The sequence below is a fragment of the Pteropus alecto genome, unplaced genomic scaffold, assembly GCF_000325575.1.
Source record: "Pteropus alecto unplaced genomic scaffold, ASM32557v1 scaffold22, whole genome shotgun sequence".
Taxonomy (NCBI): Eukaryota; Metazoa; Chordata; class Mammalia; order Chiroptera; family Pteropodidae; genus Pteropus; species Pteropus alecto.
The window spans coordinates 8,424,002-8,441,455 of record NW_006434839.1 but is presented as its reverse complement, the minus strand read 5'-3'; the positions used below and the strand labels follow the sequence as shown (position 1 = coordinate 8,441,455).

The 17,454-nt window shown below is 39.9% G+C and overlaps 1 protein-coding gene across 1 annotated transcript in view; it reads left to right on the top strand.

The window, feature by feature from the left end:
* Window positions 1–17,454, top strand: part of MKLN1 (muskelin 1) — a 284,216-nt gene that overhangs the window by 117,485 nt on the left and 149,277 nt on the right. The window lies entirely within an intron of this gene.

The following is a 17,454-nucleotide window of genomic DNA, read 5'->3' as shown; positions in this document are numbered from 1 at the left end:
AGTGTTTTGGCTATTCTGGGTTACACACCCATATGAATTGTAGGATCAACTTGTTAATTTCTGCAAAAAAGAAAAAAAAAGAAAAGAAAAACTGGGATCTTAATAGGGATTTCATGGAATTTCATTTTCAGATTGTTCATTGCTAGTGTATAGAAATAAAATTTATTTTAGCACATTGATCTGATATCCTGCCACATTTCTGAACTCCTTTTATCTTATATTCTTAATCATGATGTTTTACTGTTTACTCTGTTCAAGGCATTGTGTTACAAACTATAGAAAATACAAAGATGAACAAGATATGTTCCCTGTCCTGAAGAAACTTACAGCTTAATTCAAGAATTAAGACATAAACCAATTGAGTAAATAATAGTCCATTAAAGCAACGTAAAGGGAAGTACAGAATCGCCAAATGAACATTACGGATAATTAGAGCTCTGGCAAAGTTCAGAGGATGGAGAGACAATTCATGGTTGGAGAAGTCAGGAAAAAATAGAGTGGGGAGGATTTTAAAGCACATTCTGTCCCTCCCTTCCTTTCTTCTTCCTCCTTTTCCTCCTTTAATTTTCTTGCTTCTTTTTCTCCCATCTCTCTCCCATCCCAACTTCTTCAAAAACATTAATAAAACATAACCATGGTTAGTTATCATTTCTTGAACCTGGCTGATCATCAGAATCTCTTGACAAGCCTATTAGAAATATAGAGTTTCACCTCAGAACTAGTGTATCATATTCTTAGAGGCTGGGGCATGGACAACTGCATTAAAATTTTTATGAGGTAATTCTAGTTTTCAGCCAGGTTTGGGAATCTCTGGGTATGATTATAATAATGATATCCAAATGTGGACTGATCCCTAGCTTCATTCCATTGCCCGCTCTGACTCTATGAGGAATGCTCACACATCCAGGAGGTCACAAGCACACCTGAATAAGAGAGCGTGTGTGAATCTGTGTAACTACTCCTCCATTAATAAAAACATTTCAAAGTGCAAATGTTACTAAGGGGGCTCAGTAGTGTCATCTGTGTTTATGGGAATGGCTTATCCCCATAAACAAACGTTTATTTTCAGCATTTGAGAATCCTAAAAATCTCAGATCCTTCTGGTATGAGTCTGTTGGAACATATATCTAGTATCCAGATTTCATGAAGCATAATAGCTTGCCATATTTCCTTAAGATTTAAAAAAAATAAATAAAACAGTTTAGTTATAAAAGAAGGCCTTCTGTCTCATCTCTATCCAGAGGTAACCAATCTCTTAAAGATGGTGGGAATCCTTCTCACATGTTTTTATATTTTTACTACACAATATATGTGTTTTGGTTGTTTAAACATGTATTAAATAGTGTACATATTTTTCTGAAACTTGTGTCTTTTCAACATCATGTTTTTGAGATTTATCCAGGTGATACTGGAAGAGCTAGTCCCTTTTTTATAATATAGCATTATACTATATAGTACTGCAACATAGTCCTGTTGTCTAAATGTTCTAGAATATATTCTGTGGGTGGATATTTATGCTACTTTTTTGCTATTTCAAATTATGATGTAATTAATGTACTTGTATGTACCTCATTAGGCACATGTGTGAGAGTTCTAGAATATATCTAGAATGGAAATTTCTAGGGACTAGAATATGCACATTCTCAATTTCACTAGATTGTTCTCTAGGTTACTCTCCACAGTAGCTGAACTAATTTTTCCTCTCACCAATGATTTATGAGAATTTCTCTTTCCCACATTCTAACTAACACTGTCAAGTTTTTTTGTTTGTTTGTTTGTTTTTGGTTTTTTTTAAATACACATATCTGGGCTCTACTTTCAGGTTCTGGTAGGGTAGCTCTAGAATGTGTTTCAAAACAGACCACAGGTGGTCTGGAAATACAAATATCATTCAGAGCCTCTGTTCCATGTGTATATGTAAACACAATCTAATACATTGATTATGTGAATTGGCATACTGAGAGCACTTTGTCACTTTGTCAGTAACATCTATGTTGGCTGCATTTAGATCCTTGAGGAAAAGATAGAGAAGTACCACTGTCTGGTGTACCTTGCAGGTGCATTTTGAATCAAACAGAGGTATGTGATTTACCAGTCCACTCGGTGGTACATATGTAAAGTCCCACCTTTGCCAGCTAGGCTGATGGGACACAGAGGTTGCTTTCTGGACGCTGACTTGTCTCTTACTAGGTGTATGGCTGGGCGTCAGATGTCAGGGTTTGCATATATGCCATCGCTTAGGGCAGGGTGCGTGTCAGTGATGTCTGCCAGCCCGCTGGGTGGTGTCACTGTGTGGAGCATTTGTGGCTTTTTCAAAGCCCTGAGGAATCTGAGAAGCAAGTGAGGGAATGATGCATGAAAACAAAAGTTTTTTCCAGCAGGCTCCAGCAGGCTAGAACGCTCTGTCCTTGTTATTACTGCTTCATGAAAATGCCGCCGGCTTCCTGGCAAGGTCTGGAAGGTAGAGGCTTCTTGAGAAAACAAGGACAAGTGATGTGTACAGTGAGGCTAGAATCTGGTTTCCCAGTTTCACCATTTTCCAGTGGAAGCTACGGCATGAGGATGGGGAACCCTCTGCCCCTTGGTGGGTTTAGGTCAGTCTTTCCCTCTCTCTTGGCTGCTTTCCCAAGAGTTTTTTCCTCCCACTCATAAGCAGCACAGCTCTGGTCTCAGAGGCCTAGAAAGGCTGACTGGGGAGAAAAGTTGGGCGGTGCCCCAGACAGAGCTGTTCCCCAAGGAATGATCTGAAGGTCAGTGTAGGGGAGGAAAAAGGGCTTCAGCCAGTTATTCCCATTAAGGGGGCTTTGTCACAAAGAAGTGACTCCTGGTTTGGGGCAATGATATCGGGAGTGTTCTCATTCCTCCCCTGCTTTCCTCTGAGCTGTTCATGCCCTAGTACCACACACTCTCACAGGATAGCCCACCTCAGTTTTCAGAATTGAGGTCTAAGCTCAGGAAAGATAAGTGTGTTTATTAACTCTTTATTGCTTGGCCATTTGGACTTGTGTTATTGGGCTCATAAGAGATAAACCTCTACTTTTCCTCCAGATAATCTCCTTTCTTCGATGCAAATCCAGATGCAAAGTAGGGAAGCAGTCAGCATTCTCTTCCTCTCTCATTATCCTCTAGCTATGAGGATAATGAATAAAAATAGGGCTGGATACAATAGGGCTGAGCTGAGGGTGTGGTTTGCTTGGCAACAGCTCAGGAAAAGTTATTTCTCTTGGTTCCTAATGCTCTTGACTTCGCCTCTGCCTGATGAAGTCCTAAAAAACCAGCTTGAATGTGACTTTTTTTTTTTTTTTGGTGAAACTTGGATCCATAGAGTTAATTACTCCAGTCTTTCTGGTCCTGTAGCATTTTGTTCTTACAAAAGGCATTCATCATATTGTGTGACAATTGGGATCATGCTTTATGTTGTATGTACATTCTTCCAGTACTTGTGGACTGTACTTTAACAAAATTCTCCTTTGATAAATATTTATTGGATGAATCAAAGTTCCAGAGAGAACACCAATATTTAGCTCTTATATTTTCTTAATTATCCCCTGCCTTTTCCTTGGGGTGAACTGCAAGCAGCTCCATATGGAATGAAGGACATGGTAAAACTAAATGTAATTTTTTCTAAGGAACTGCTCCAGCAGGAGTGGGTGTTTCAAATATATCATTTTGTTACAGGTACAGAAATTGTTTCCGGGAAACGCTGCCGTTATTATCTCTGAAAGGCAAGTCGGTGGAAATTGTTATTTTCCATTTACAGATGGACAAATGGAAGCTTTCTTTCTCATTTACCAATTACAGAATATCCACTCTGTTCAAAGTACTGTGCTAGGATTTTCACAGGCTACAAAGACATACAAGACAAGGTTCTTGTTCTCAAAAAGAATGTTATAATCTGGTTAGGATGAAAAGATATTTGTATGCATAAATAATTATAAGTTGGGGGCATTCGAATCAGTTGAGTCACCCAAAAAGAAGTACCAGAGGTAATACAGAAGGCAGGCAAAAGAATTTCCAGCTAAGGTGACCAGGGACATCATTGTGGTCAAAATGGCATTCGAGATGAATAGATTTCGTGCTGATAATTCTCCATTTGGCCCCTCTATTAGTTTCCTGTGACTGCTTTAACAAATTACCACAAACTGAGTGGCTTAAAACAACAGAATTTTATTTTCTCACAGTTCCAGAGGACAGAAGTCCAAAATCAAGGTTTTGGCAGGACCTTGCTCCCTCCAAAGACTTTAGGGGAGTCTGTTTCTCGCCTCTTCCAGCTTCTGAAGGCTCCAGGCTTTCCTTGGCTTGTGGCCATATCACTCTAATTTCCAATTCTGCGGTCACATTGTCTCCTCCTCTTCTTTTGCAAAACTTCCCAATTTTCTTTTATTAGGATACATTCGATTGCATTTAGGGCCCACCAAAATAAACTAGGGAAAGCTCCTCTACTCAAGATCCTGAATTTAATAACATCTTTTGCCACATAAGGTAACAGTCTCAGGTTCCAGATATTAGGGCATGGACACATTTTTTGGAAGGGCCACTACTTCAGCCCATGACAGCCCCCTATATCTTTCTCTGTTCTGCTCTGAGCCCCATGAAGCTGTTACCCATAGATGACATCACCTGGGCTCTGCTGCCCTCTGGCAGAGTGTTAGGTTTGGCCAAGGGGAAGCATTAGCAAGTATTAGAGGAGGGGCTGATATACTTCTTTCCTCCCTGCTTTAGCATCATGGTTCCCACAGCAGGTAGACATACTTTCATGGCTCTAGCTCTTTCTAGACTCTCATCACAGTATTTCCTTCCTTTGTCTTTTCAGCCCTAGGCTTCCACCCTTGCTGTCCTTTGGTGCCTCAATATTCCTCCTACCTTCCATAACCCTGCCTATATCCTTGTAAACAGTGTCTTCATCTAATTATTTTCAAAACTCCAGCTGAGCGTGCCTTTAGTTTCTTGCTATGATCTTGACTGATATAGATACTAGGAAGCAAAAATTTAATCTACAGAACAGAGATAGACTCAAGTTGCCTCAATCTGAGTTTAAGTAATGGCCAATGGGGACTGGAAGGTGATTCAGCACACAATACAGCACAGCAGCTGGGTTATCTTGTGGGTTTCCAGAAGTAAATATCTGTTGCTTTGTACTCTAATTATCTGCTTTTATTGTAGCTCTGCTTCTGCTGCCCTTGCTACTAAGTACTTTCTAGTCTTTTCTCTATCTCACAGCTTCTATTGCTTCATGGTTTCTGATGCCACATGATCACATTCTTCATTCTCTCTGCGTATATTTTAACTTCTCCTTAAAAGATACAGGGGGAAGGAAGATGCTGACAACTCTCTGTATTTCATATTCAGCTTCCCCAAAGGACCTGATTGGTTTGGCTGCTCACCATCATGTACAAGCTGTTAGGCAGAGCTTCCTCGATAAGTCATCATGTCAGCATAGGTTTATTGCCCTAGGTTAGGCGCCTGCTCCTGGACTAAATAGTTTAGTTCAGAATGGCAGAATAAATTGATATGTAATTTGGTGTCCTGTCTATTAAAAATCCCTGGGAGATGGTTATGGACGTGATGGGCATTCTGATACTTCCCAGGGGTGTTATCAAAACCCACAAGTACTTCTGTTGTTCAGTTCAATAGCAGAAGCATGGTGGTCTTAGAAAGTGCAACATATGTTTGAAAAAAACAAGCAGCCCAGAATAGCTGGTGGTGTAATTCAAATAGAGAAACACTATAGTAGGTATTAAAGCTAGAAATGTAGGTCACGGCAGTTTGTGAAGGGCCTTGAGTGAAAATTAGGTTTAGCAGGAACTTTGGACATTATTCTGTGGGCTGTGAGAAGTTACTGAAGGTTTCTGAACATGGGAGTGCAAGATAGAATCAGCTTGTAGGACTATTTATCTGGTGACAATGGTATTCAGATCAGATGAGAACTAGGAGAATGTGGAAATAGAAAGATAAATTAGGAAGGTGTTCTAATAGTCCGAGTGAAAATAATGGGGATCCAAACCAGGGCAAGACTGGAAAGGAAGGAAAAAGCTAGTTGTGAGACACTCAGGGCATGAGTGGATTTAGAATTTATGCTAGTTTTGAGTTATTGGTTCAGACATTTTTTACCACCAAGGATCCTTTCAATTATTATTTTTTAAAATTTTCTTTCAAATAAACTATACCTTTTTGGAAGAATGCATGAATTCCAAAAAGCTGACAATATTATCAGTTATTATTGTTTCTTGGAAGCTTGGCTTTGAGCCAGGAGTATTTAGAAAGCAGTAGTTCCATTAGAGAAACTGAATATCATAGAACCGGATATCATAGAATGCAAACCAAGAAGTAATGTTAGTATTCTATTTAGGAGATGAAATCCCAGAGCACTAAAAGTGAGAACAAAAAGGGAAGAGAGAGAGAGAAAGATGGGAAGCAGTGCAAAGATGATGCTTGGACAATCTGCAGAGACGGTAGCCATGCCTGCATGTCCATGCAGAATATCTTCAGACACTCTATACGATGAAAACATGCTCTGGTAAGTTCTTGGGAGGGAGAAAGGAAAAGGAATCCTTCTTCGTGGTTCCCTTCCATCTCCTATTTTCCACTGATCAAAATTCATCACACCATGAGTTACTTTCTTCATACTTCTAGGTTACATCATACATTCCCATCATTCGTCTCTTAGCAAGCCACAGCCAGTGTTCTATGGTATGGCTTTTAATCCTAGTTGGAGAGTAGAGAGAGAAGCCAGACATTCACAGTGTGTAGCTGGTGAGAACAGTTGTTCAGTGGCAGTCCAGGGGGAGTAGCAGATAGATAGCAGGATGACGTGGACCCAAACAAAGCAAGTCAGCTGCAGTAGTGGCTGAGACAGAATAAAAAACTGAGGATTTTTTAAAATTTTTATTTATTTAAGTATAGTTGGCATACAGTCATATTGTTTATATTAGTTTCAGGGTACAATATAGGGACTTGACATTTTTATGCCTTACAATGTGATCACCTCACTAATTCTAGTAATCATGTGTCATCGTGTAAACTTATTGCAATATTATTGACTATATTCCCCTTCTGCTTTTTACTCATCTGCTCATCCTCTCTCTTCTGGTAACCATCTCTTTGGTCTCTGTTGCTATGAGTCTGTTTTTGTCTTGTTTAGTTTGTTTTTAGAGGCTACATATAAGTGAAACTATGTGGTATTTGTCTTTCTTTGCCTGACTTGTTTCACTTAGTGTAATATCCTCTAGATCCATCCATGTTGTCACGAATGGCAAGATTTCATTCTTTTTATTGCTGAGTAATATTCCATTTATATATGTACCACATCTTTTCTATCCATTCATTTATTGATGGACATCTAGGTTGCTTCCATATCTTGGCTATTATAAATAATATTGCAATGAACGTAGGGGTGCATATGTTTTTTCAAATTAGTGTTTTTATTTTCTTTGGATAAATACCCAGGAGTGGAATTACTGGGTCATATGATACATCTATTTTTAGTTTTTTGAGGACTCTCCATACCGGAACTGAGGATTTGAGAGATGATGACAAGAAAATCTGATGAGACATATAAGATGTGTCTGATAAACCAAACATTATAAGAAAGGTTAAGGATGAAATTTGAAGTTATGTCCAGTTAGCAGTTGCAAATTCAGAGCTGGAACCACCTCCAGAAAGTCAGTGTTTTGAAGGTTACAGAAGGAATAACAATAGAGAATTATATTCCTAGGCAGCATAAAATAAATGAGTAGGAACATAGGCTTTGGAGACAGGTAGAGCTGTGCTTAAGTCACAGCTATATATGATCTTGGGCAATTTACTTAATCTCTTTAAGCTTTAGTTTACTATATAGCTCATGCTTGTGAAGCGTTTAGCATAATCTTAGACATACAGTAAATGCTAAACTGTAGCAAATATTATGATCATTGATATCATTTTGGGTGATTTTCCCAATGCTTTCTCTTCTTCAGGCTGACTCTGCCTGTGCTGTTGCTAAATGCTCCTTGAGCAGGATGGGTGGCTTAAGCCAGAGTCCTTTAGATACTCTCAAAGGCAGTTGCCTCTGGATCACTCCACATTTGAGGTCATGGAGGCCCTGTGAAGGTAGGTGGCCCACTACAGGGTGCTGACACATTAAGCCCAAGAAAGCAGCACTACTGGTATGCAGACAGGACATATCTTAAATAGGCCATTTGCTCATATATATTTTTTCTCCTTCAAAGTAAGAAAACAAGGGTTTTTTTTTTGGTCAGACCTTTGCCTTAGTGCTTCCAAGAAAGCACAGCCAAGTACCTAAGTGTTGCTAGATCCACACAAGAAAGAGGTCCCTACAAGACTTTAAAAACAGAACAGGTTACCCTTACACAAATGGTATTGAATGGGATATTATCTCTAAATTACACGTTATCAACTTTTCTCCCATAAATTGATATCTTTTTGAATTTATATAAGTATATACAATGCCAAGAGTAATACATACCTAAAGTGTATAAATGCTTTGCAAATTTCTGGAGCAACAAAAACCAACACACAACATTCTTTTGTTCAAAACCCATATTCCTCAGAATAAAAACTCAAATCCTTACTAGTGGCCTTTAATGACCTGTGGGATCCAGTGCCTAGTTATCAGACCTCATCTCTTACTACTAGGAGGCAGTACAGCAACTTTGGTGCTTGAAAGTACCAAAAGTCCCTAGAGACATTACCTGAGCTCCAGTCCCAGCTCTACAACTTGATAGTTACATGATTTGGGGGCAGTCATTTAACTTTCCTGTGCCTCAGTTTCCTCATCTGGAAAAGAGAAAAACAATAACCACTTCACACAGTTGTTGGGAAGATTAGTTAATATTTTTTATATTATATATTTAGATAAATAAAACATTACACTCTAGCCACACTCGCCTCTTTGATGTGCCTCCAGCAGGCCAAGCACATTCTTGCCCAAGGGCCTTTGTAGTTCTTGTTCTCCCCGATGGCCACATGACCAGTTTCCTCAGTTCCTTCAAGCTTCGCTCAAATATCGCCTTTTAAATGATGGTGATCCTATTTAAAATTGCAATCTCCTCTTCTAATTTGCAAATCTATTTGTTTTTCACCTATCTCCCCGCAACTAGAAGATAAACAAGGGCAGGGATATTTGTTTTATTCTTTGATGTATTCCAAGTACCTAGAACATTGCATGAGACATAGCAGGTGTTCACTACTATTTGTGGAAAGGATGAATGTACTTTTTTCAGGTGAGCAAAGCTGAGCCTATTTTGAAGATTGGTTTGTAAATGAGCTTCCTAATGTGTATATAAAAGGCAAAAGGTTTCCCCAAAAGTTGTTCTCTTATGTTGGATATGATCTCCTTCCCACAATATTGTTTAAGAAATTAACAAACTAGTTTTTTTTGTTTGTTTGTTTTGTATATTTAAAGATAAACTTTAGCTGAAATTTAGATCAAGCTTTAATTCCTAATGAGTACAGTTCAAATTAATGAGATTGATCAACTCCTGATTAATTGCTAGTAGACTCTATGGTACTGTCATTATCCAACATGATCTAGAAGTCATGGCCTGTCACCAGGATATGGAGAGAACTAATTAACACCCACTCTAGGTTAGGTAAGCTGCTGGGCCCAAACCTGTGAAGCAAATATCATCATCACCAATGTATAAATAAACGAAAGCCTACAGAGGCCCCAGATCATATACCTAATAGGTGATAGAGCCAAGATTCAAACTATCAGTGTGCAAAATCTATGCTCTTGCTACTAACTCACTTGAAGCCTAAGATTTCTCACTCATAATATGTAGTAACATTACTTGGACAAAGTTACTATGACAAAACAACATATGTAAAGCAGAATACTTAATAAACGACAGCCTTTTTATGGCTGTACTTTGGGAATGATGATGAGAATTTTCCCATGGGGAATAATCACATGGACTCACCAGGGAGAAAAATATGAGCCCTGACTTATCTGGACAGCAGAAATAGGTCCCAGGGGATACATTAATGGAAGTGGTCACATTTTAAAAGAAAAATTTTAAATTTAATAAAAGTATAAATACTTATAATTTTCTTCTTTAAAAGTTGACTTTATGTGCTCTCACTAGCCAAATCTGAGACAATTTGATCATCGAGATTTTTTTTGTGTAGTTGTTTAAAAATGATGGTTGATATGATGTTGTGTAAAACATATGATGGTTATATAAAAGTGATGATAAAAAAAAGCCACACATTTAAAGTGATTTAAAAAGTGGGGGAAGGGAAGAAAGAAGAGATAGAGAAGCAGGAAAACAAACCTTCTTTATAGAACGCCTGCTAATAAATGTTGAAGAAATGATGGGGCTTAAGAAAAATATTGTTGTGTAATCTTCGGTGTAATACCTGATTCAATCAAGGACTATCAATAGATGATAAAACCTTTGGGTCAAGAGTTGATGGGTGTTACGGGTTGAATCATGATTTCCAAAAAGGGTGTGTTGAAGTTCTAACTTCCAGGACTCCAGAATGTGATCTTATTTAGAAATAAGGTCATAATGGATATAATTAGTTAAGACGAAGTCATACTCTAGTAAGATAAGAACCTAATCCAACATAGCTGATGTCCTCATAAGAAGATGGTCATGTGAAGACACAGAGACACAGAGAGAATGCCATGTGAAGATAGAAGCTGAACTGGAGTGCTGCAGCAGCAAGCCAAGGAATGTCTGGGGCTACCAGAAGTTGGAAGAGGCAAGGAAAGATTCTCTCCTAAGGTTTCAGAGGGAGCCCTCCTGATGCATTGTTTACAAACTTCTAGCCTCCAGAACTGTGAGACAATACATTTCTGTTGTTTTAAGTAAGTCACCCAATTGGTGGGTACTCTGTGACAGCAGCCCTAAGAAACTAACGCAGTGTGAATAGGATAGACGTGGAATATAAAAGTATCATCCCACAGATATGGAAGACATAGCTTTCCAAAGGAGAGATTTGTCAGTTACCACTTAATCGAGTATTGAACTTAACATCACTAATAGTGGGACGACCTGACATTATATACCTCCTGACATGATACAATAGTATCACTTTGGTAGGCTGATTGCGATAGGTCCAGATTCTTTCCCTCCCTCATCCATACCCCTTGCAATGTGACTTTGCATCAACTCTCATCAAGGCAGAGTTTATTTTACTACCACTTGAACCTGGGATGGCTTTGTTAGCTTCTTTGGCCAACATGATGCTGTGAAAGTAAGAGAGTGCCAATTCTAAGCCTAGACTTCAAAAAGACCTTGCATGCTTTCCACTCTCTTTCAGGTCCCTGTCTCTTCCACCAGAACGGGACAGGGCTAGCCTGCTAAGTGTGATAGATGAATGGAGCTAAGCCCAGTCAATCCAGCTGAGGTCATCCTAGACCAGCCAGCCCCTTAGTCGACCTTCCAAATGACTGTAGATCCATGAATGAGTCTAGTTAAATCAGCTGAGCTCAGCTCATTTCAGCAAAAGGACCTATCCAGTGGTTGTTAATACTATGCCACTGAGTTTTGGGGTGGGTTGTTACGCACTAATAGCTAACTGTAACAATGACCTATGTAATATTCTTGCCAAATATGTTTAAATAAAAACTAATCATGAGACAACAAAACAATCAGAAAAACCTTGAGTGTAGGACATTCTATATGACAACTAAACTGGACACTACAAGTTAATGTCATAAAAAGCAAACAATAAAATGAGGAGACTGTTCTAGATAGACTAGAACAATTTCTTCAATCTCAGCACATTGACATTTTGAAACAGATAATTCTTTGTTGTGGGAGGTTGTCTTGTGTAGTGTAGGATATTTACCAGATATCCTGGATCTCCATTCATGATATGCCAGTAGCACTCCCCAACTGTGACAATCTGATTTGAGATTAAGAAGGCAGGAAGGAGCCGAGGCCTCAGTAAGGAGCCCCCGGGCCTCTGGGATGAGAAGGGACCGTGTTGAATTGTGGTTCTGGAAACCCCAGCCCTCCACTCCAGGGAGGCGGTGTGAAGTCCAGAGGGTGACTTGGGGGGAGTGATGGAAGGATCAGATGTGTCTCTATGGAATAACACCCTCAATTCACATGAATTGAAAGGTAAAAGTAGAGACTTCCGAGAAATTTGTCACTTGCGGCAAAAGCACAGGCTTCCCCAACGCCTTGGGGCTGGGAATATTCAGTCATTTGCAGGTACTTGGGTTCAGAAGTTTGAGAAGCACTCACTGACACACTGGGCTCCTTGAGGTACAAACTCTGTCTCATTCCGCTCTGTATCCTCATGGTGAATTCAGGGCCACCCACAGACAGAGATCCCAAGGATGCTTTGGTCCACCCTTCCATCGTCCAATCCGTGCATCCATCCCCGTTGAGGAACAAGCCACAATGGCAGCCTTAAACTGGTGGGAAGAGCTTAGTCTCGGGAGACTTCAGACAGCTGTGGGTCTGAATTCTGACTCTGTCACTGATTAGCTGTTTGATCACCTCTCTGAGCATCAGTTTTTTCTTGATGCTGACTCCTCAGGAAAAATCCAAAGTAGGGAGGAGTGCTCAGGTGTCAGCTACCTGCAGCTTCCTTCCTGCCATTATCTTAAGATGTAAGGGGAAAAAGTTCTCAACCCTGCCTTCATAGAGAAATCTTTTGAAGAATTTAAAATTAATACATCGATGCCTAGATCCCATCCCTAATGTGCTATTGGCTTGGGATGTGTGTGGGGATTTTTAAAAGTTTCCCTTGTGATTCCAATACACAGCCAAGAGCAAGAGCCACTGTTTAGAAGCTTCTCTTTGAATGTGTTCACCAGAGAATCTCATTATAACGCTGGCTTATGGGGCTATGAGGGCAGTGACCAGAACATTAAATTACATAAAATTAAGTCAAAGGCCATAGGTTCTCAATCTTTGTGCTATATATTTAGTACCTGGCATTGATGAAAATTGGTTTTAGATGTGAGGCGAGGAAATTGTTTTGAGCTTATTTGGAAATATATGGGATGAAAATAAATCCAAATTATTGATATAAAAATGCATTTGAGAAATAATTTGACTTGATTCCAACATTATGAAGGCATTTGGTGTCTCTTTGAAGAGAAACTTCAGTTGACCTCAGACTCATCCGAGATATGGGGGAACCAGGAGAAATGATTTGCTTCTTTTCTGCTTGTTCGTTGTACTATACAGCTCAGCTCAGTCCCTTGTACCACTGGACACGCCTGTGTTCCCTTATTCTCTGACCTGCTCTCCAAGCTGGATATGGTTCTCTTTCCTAGTGCGGAGCCACCGAGAATCTGCTACCACCATGCTCTCTATTTCTGTCATTCCCAGTTCCCTCTGCTTCAGTAACACAGAAACTTACTTAACCTGCTCATAACCTGTGCTAATAGTCTCACTAGGAAAAGGTAGAGGAGGAAGCTGTCACCAGTCAGGTCAGTTCTTTTGTGCCAGGTAACATATCCATACTTCTATTTACAAACTGTTGTAGAAGCAAAGCTTCCTAACCCAGGAAAGGATTCTAATATGATGACTTCCATGTGAAATAGGAAGAGAAGGTTGCCTTAACAGACCTATAGGGCTATGGAATTATCTCTAGGTGATTCTACTATGTTCTGGGGGATAGCTTTAGTTGGGAAATATATTTAGCCTGTGGCCTTATGAAGACAATGCCACTGTTACCACCACTATAACCACTATTATTATTTTATATTTTATATGCTAATCCTTTCTGAATTTTTTGTGTTAGCCATTTAATCTTTGACTACTTGATTGTGGCTCCTTAATAGCTAATCATATTCCCAGCACCTGGCACATAGTAGGTGTCCAATAAATGTTTACTGAATGAATGAATAAAAGTTTAAGCAGTACAGGCAATGAAGGTGAGAGTAAGCAGGATGAAGCAGGTGGAAATGAGAGGTGCTAGTTCTGTCTCCTTCACAAAACCAAGAGATAAGACAAAAGCACTGACAGATCTTAAGAATCCCCTTAACCTCAAACATTTCTACTCAAAAATTGGGATAATTTTTTTGAGGCAATTTCACTTTTCCCAAAAGGCCTTTTGGTTACAAATACATTAGGAATCAGTGTTAATTGCTTTTTGGAATATTATTTTGTCAGCTTCGTTTAGATGTGGTAATTTGCAAAGCAACTCCCAGAAGTTGACAGTTCACCCATAGCTGCATGGTGTGCAGACATTTCCTGGGATTCCTGCCCACCTCCTAGGCAGCTGGCAGTGTTCACCAACCCAGGATACGTGCTCACCTGATATTAACTTGGAACCAGTAGTGCTTTGTTGTGTCTGGGGTTTTTTAAATTCTGAAAGGGTGAAGGCCCAAACCTACTTAATCCAGAAAATAAAAGTACAGTAACTCATAATTTAAGATTTAGCAGGCACTTAAATATCACCTAGTTTACACTAGGTGGATGAGGAAATTACAGCTCTGACAGATTCGATGACAAGGTCAGCTGGCTGGTAGCTGGGAGGCTGAGTCTAGAATCTATATTCTTTGTGTGGCACTAAACTGTGAGCTGGGGTCCTCTGGATTTATGCCTGTGTAGATAGAAATATTTGAGTTACTATCTCTTTCTTTTTGAAGCTCTTTTCTCTGGCCAGAGATTTTTTGGTCCTCCTTCACACATGCTTCAAGGTCATACATAGCTCAGACCAAAGTGTTTATAAAAAACTAGGCACTTAAGAAAAGAATCATCGCCAGTTCCTGCACTCGCTGTGTCCCGGCTCCAACCAAGCTCAGCAAACCAAAGGAGAGATAAAGTGGTCACTGGAACCAGGGATTTCTAGGTTTGGATGCCAACAGGCAAAAGGATGAATTCTGATTTCCCCAGCAGGCTGAGGCTGCTACTGCTGCCACCTCCTGGGAGAAGACAGACCCGAGCTTCATACCTGAAGATAGCTTCGATGTTCACCTATGACTAGGGCAAAGACCACACAGGGGCCAGGCTGAAATTCCTGTGTCCTAGAAAACAAAGGGGATATGCCTTTACTTAGCATTGCTATTTGCTTTTCATCTGTTCCTTTTGGCAGCTCTGTGCTCGAAGAAATTACGTCAAACAACGATAACAAAGTTGAAATCAGTTAATACAGAAACCATGAGAGAACAGATTAAGGCAAAACCACTAGCTTTAGTAATATGTCAGATTCTTTCTCTTGGCTTTCTGAATCCTGAATCTTGGGGATGAGGTTAGGAATGCACACATTTGAGAACTGTATAACAGAGTTTGGTGAATCTTAACTTTCAAGAATCTGAGTTTACCTGTGGGGCTGTTGAAATAATGCCTGTAAGTTCCTGGCATACGAGAAATGTCCAATGGGAATTATACTGGGCAAGTTCACTCTTTCTAATTCAGATGGTGATTTTCTTCATTTATTGACCAAAAATATGTTGACAGCTCCCATGCCTTTAATTCTTTTTAGTCTTCTGATCTATAAATGATCCCTAAGCACATTCTTTTTATTTTATTTTTTTAAATATCATAAATCAATGCTATGGACTGAATGTTTTTGTTCTCCAAATTTCATATGTTGAAGCCTTAATTCCCAATGCGATATTATTTGGAGATGGGGCCATTGGGAAGTAATTAGGTTTAGATGAGGTCATGAGGGTGGAGCCCCCCAGATGGCATTGGTGCCCTTACAGGGATGAAGCGACCAGAGCTCTTCTCTCTACGTGAGGATACAGCAAGAAGGGAGCCATCTGCAAGTTAGGATTAGGGCTCTCACCAGACACAAAATCTACTAGTGCCTTGACCCTGGACTTCCCAGCTTCAAAGTGTGAGAAATAAATGCATATTATGTAAGCCACCAATGTATGATATTTTTGTTGGAGCAGCCTGAGCTAAGACAGAAATTAGTGCAGAGAAGTGGGGATGCTGCTGTAACAAATACCTAAAAATGTGGAAGCAACTTTGGAATTGGGTCATGGGCAGAGGCTGGAAGATTTTGAGGTGCATACTAGAAAAAAATCAATATTACTGGGAAGGAACCGCTAAAGGTGATTCTGGTGAGAGCTCAAAAAGAGGGGAGAAGAGCTAGAGAGAAAGTGTCTATCTTTTTAGAGAATATGCAAACAACATGAATAGAATGTGGGTAGAAATATGGGCAATAAAGGCCATTCTGGTCTCACACAGAAATGCGTAACACATAGTCTGAAACTGGAGGGAAGATGATCCTTGTTATAAAGTGGCAAATAACTTGGCCGAACTGTGTTTATGTTCCAGTGTTTTGTGGAAGGTAGAACTTTTAAGTGGTGAAACTGGACATCTAGCTGAGGAGATTTCCAAGCAAACTGTTGAAGAAATGGCTCGGTTCTTCCTGACTGCTTACTGTAAAGTGCAAAAGGGGATAAATGAATTGACAATGAAATTGTTAGGTGAAAAGGAACCAGAATTTAAAGAGTTGGAAATTTCTCAGCTGTCCATATTACAAAAAAGTGAGACAATTGTGTTTGGAAAAGAACACCAAAGGTGTGGCTGACTGGCCATTTGACAAGGAGATTAGCGCGGATGTGAACCACGGACCTAATCAGCCACCCCAGCAGGAACACCTAGGTTTGAACTGAAAGGGATGGAATGAAGGAAGACTGTTTGACTTAGGTTTTATAGGGCCAGGACCATACAACTATTCATTTGGAACAAAGCTATTCTTCAAGACAAGGGAAGAATGACCCCAAAGGCAATTCAGAGATCATCAAGGCTGCTTCCATGGTTTCAAGAAGTGGGAGAGCATTGCAATAGGCCAGACAGCCACCACCCAAAACTTTGGCTGTGGGGGCTGTGGGGATGTGATCACCACCAGGTAGAACCCTGGGGATATGTTTCTGGCCAGGTAGAACGGTGGGGCAGGGGTGAAGTGGGGTGTGATCAGGAAGTGGGGGTTGGTTGGGGGAAGCGGGGATCCAGATGGCAGAGTATTGAGACAAGGGGATTGTTTTTGAGCCTTGAGGTCTCATGGAGTTTGCCTTGCTAGATTTTGTACTTGCTTGGGGACTAATCATCCCTTCCTTCCTTCTTATTTCTCCCTTTTGGCATGTGAATGTCTATCCTATGCAGATTTGGTCTCACAAGCTCATAGCTGGAAAGGAATTCTACTTTAGGATATCTTACCCATATTTGATTTAAATGATATTTATATGAGACTTTGGACTTTAGAGTTGATGCCGGAATGAGTTAAGATTTTGGGGGCTGTTAGCATGAAATGAATATATTTTGCATGTGAGGACATACATTTTGGGGAACCAGGAGCAGAAGAAGCAAGAAGGTGGCTGTCTGCAAACCAGGAAGAGAGCTCTCACCAGATACTGAATTTATCGGCATCTTATTCTTGGACTTACTAGCCTCCAGAACTGTGAGAGATAAATGTTTGTTGTTTAAACTACCCAGTCTATTGTATTTTTGTTATAACAGCCTCAACTAAGACAACTAGTGAAAAGAAATTCAAGAGGGACTAAGAGATGCGATTCAGGAAATATTT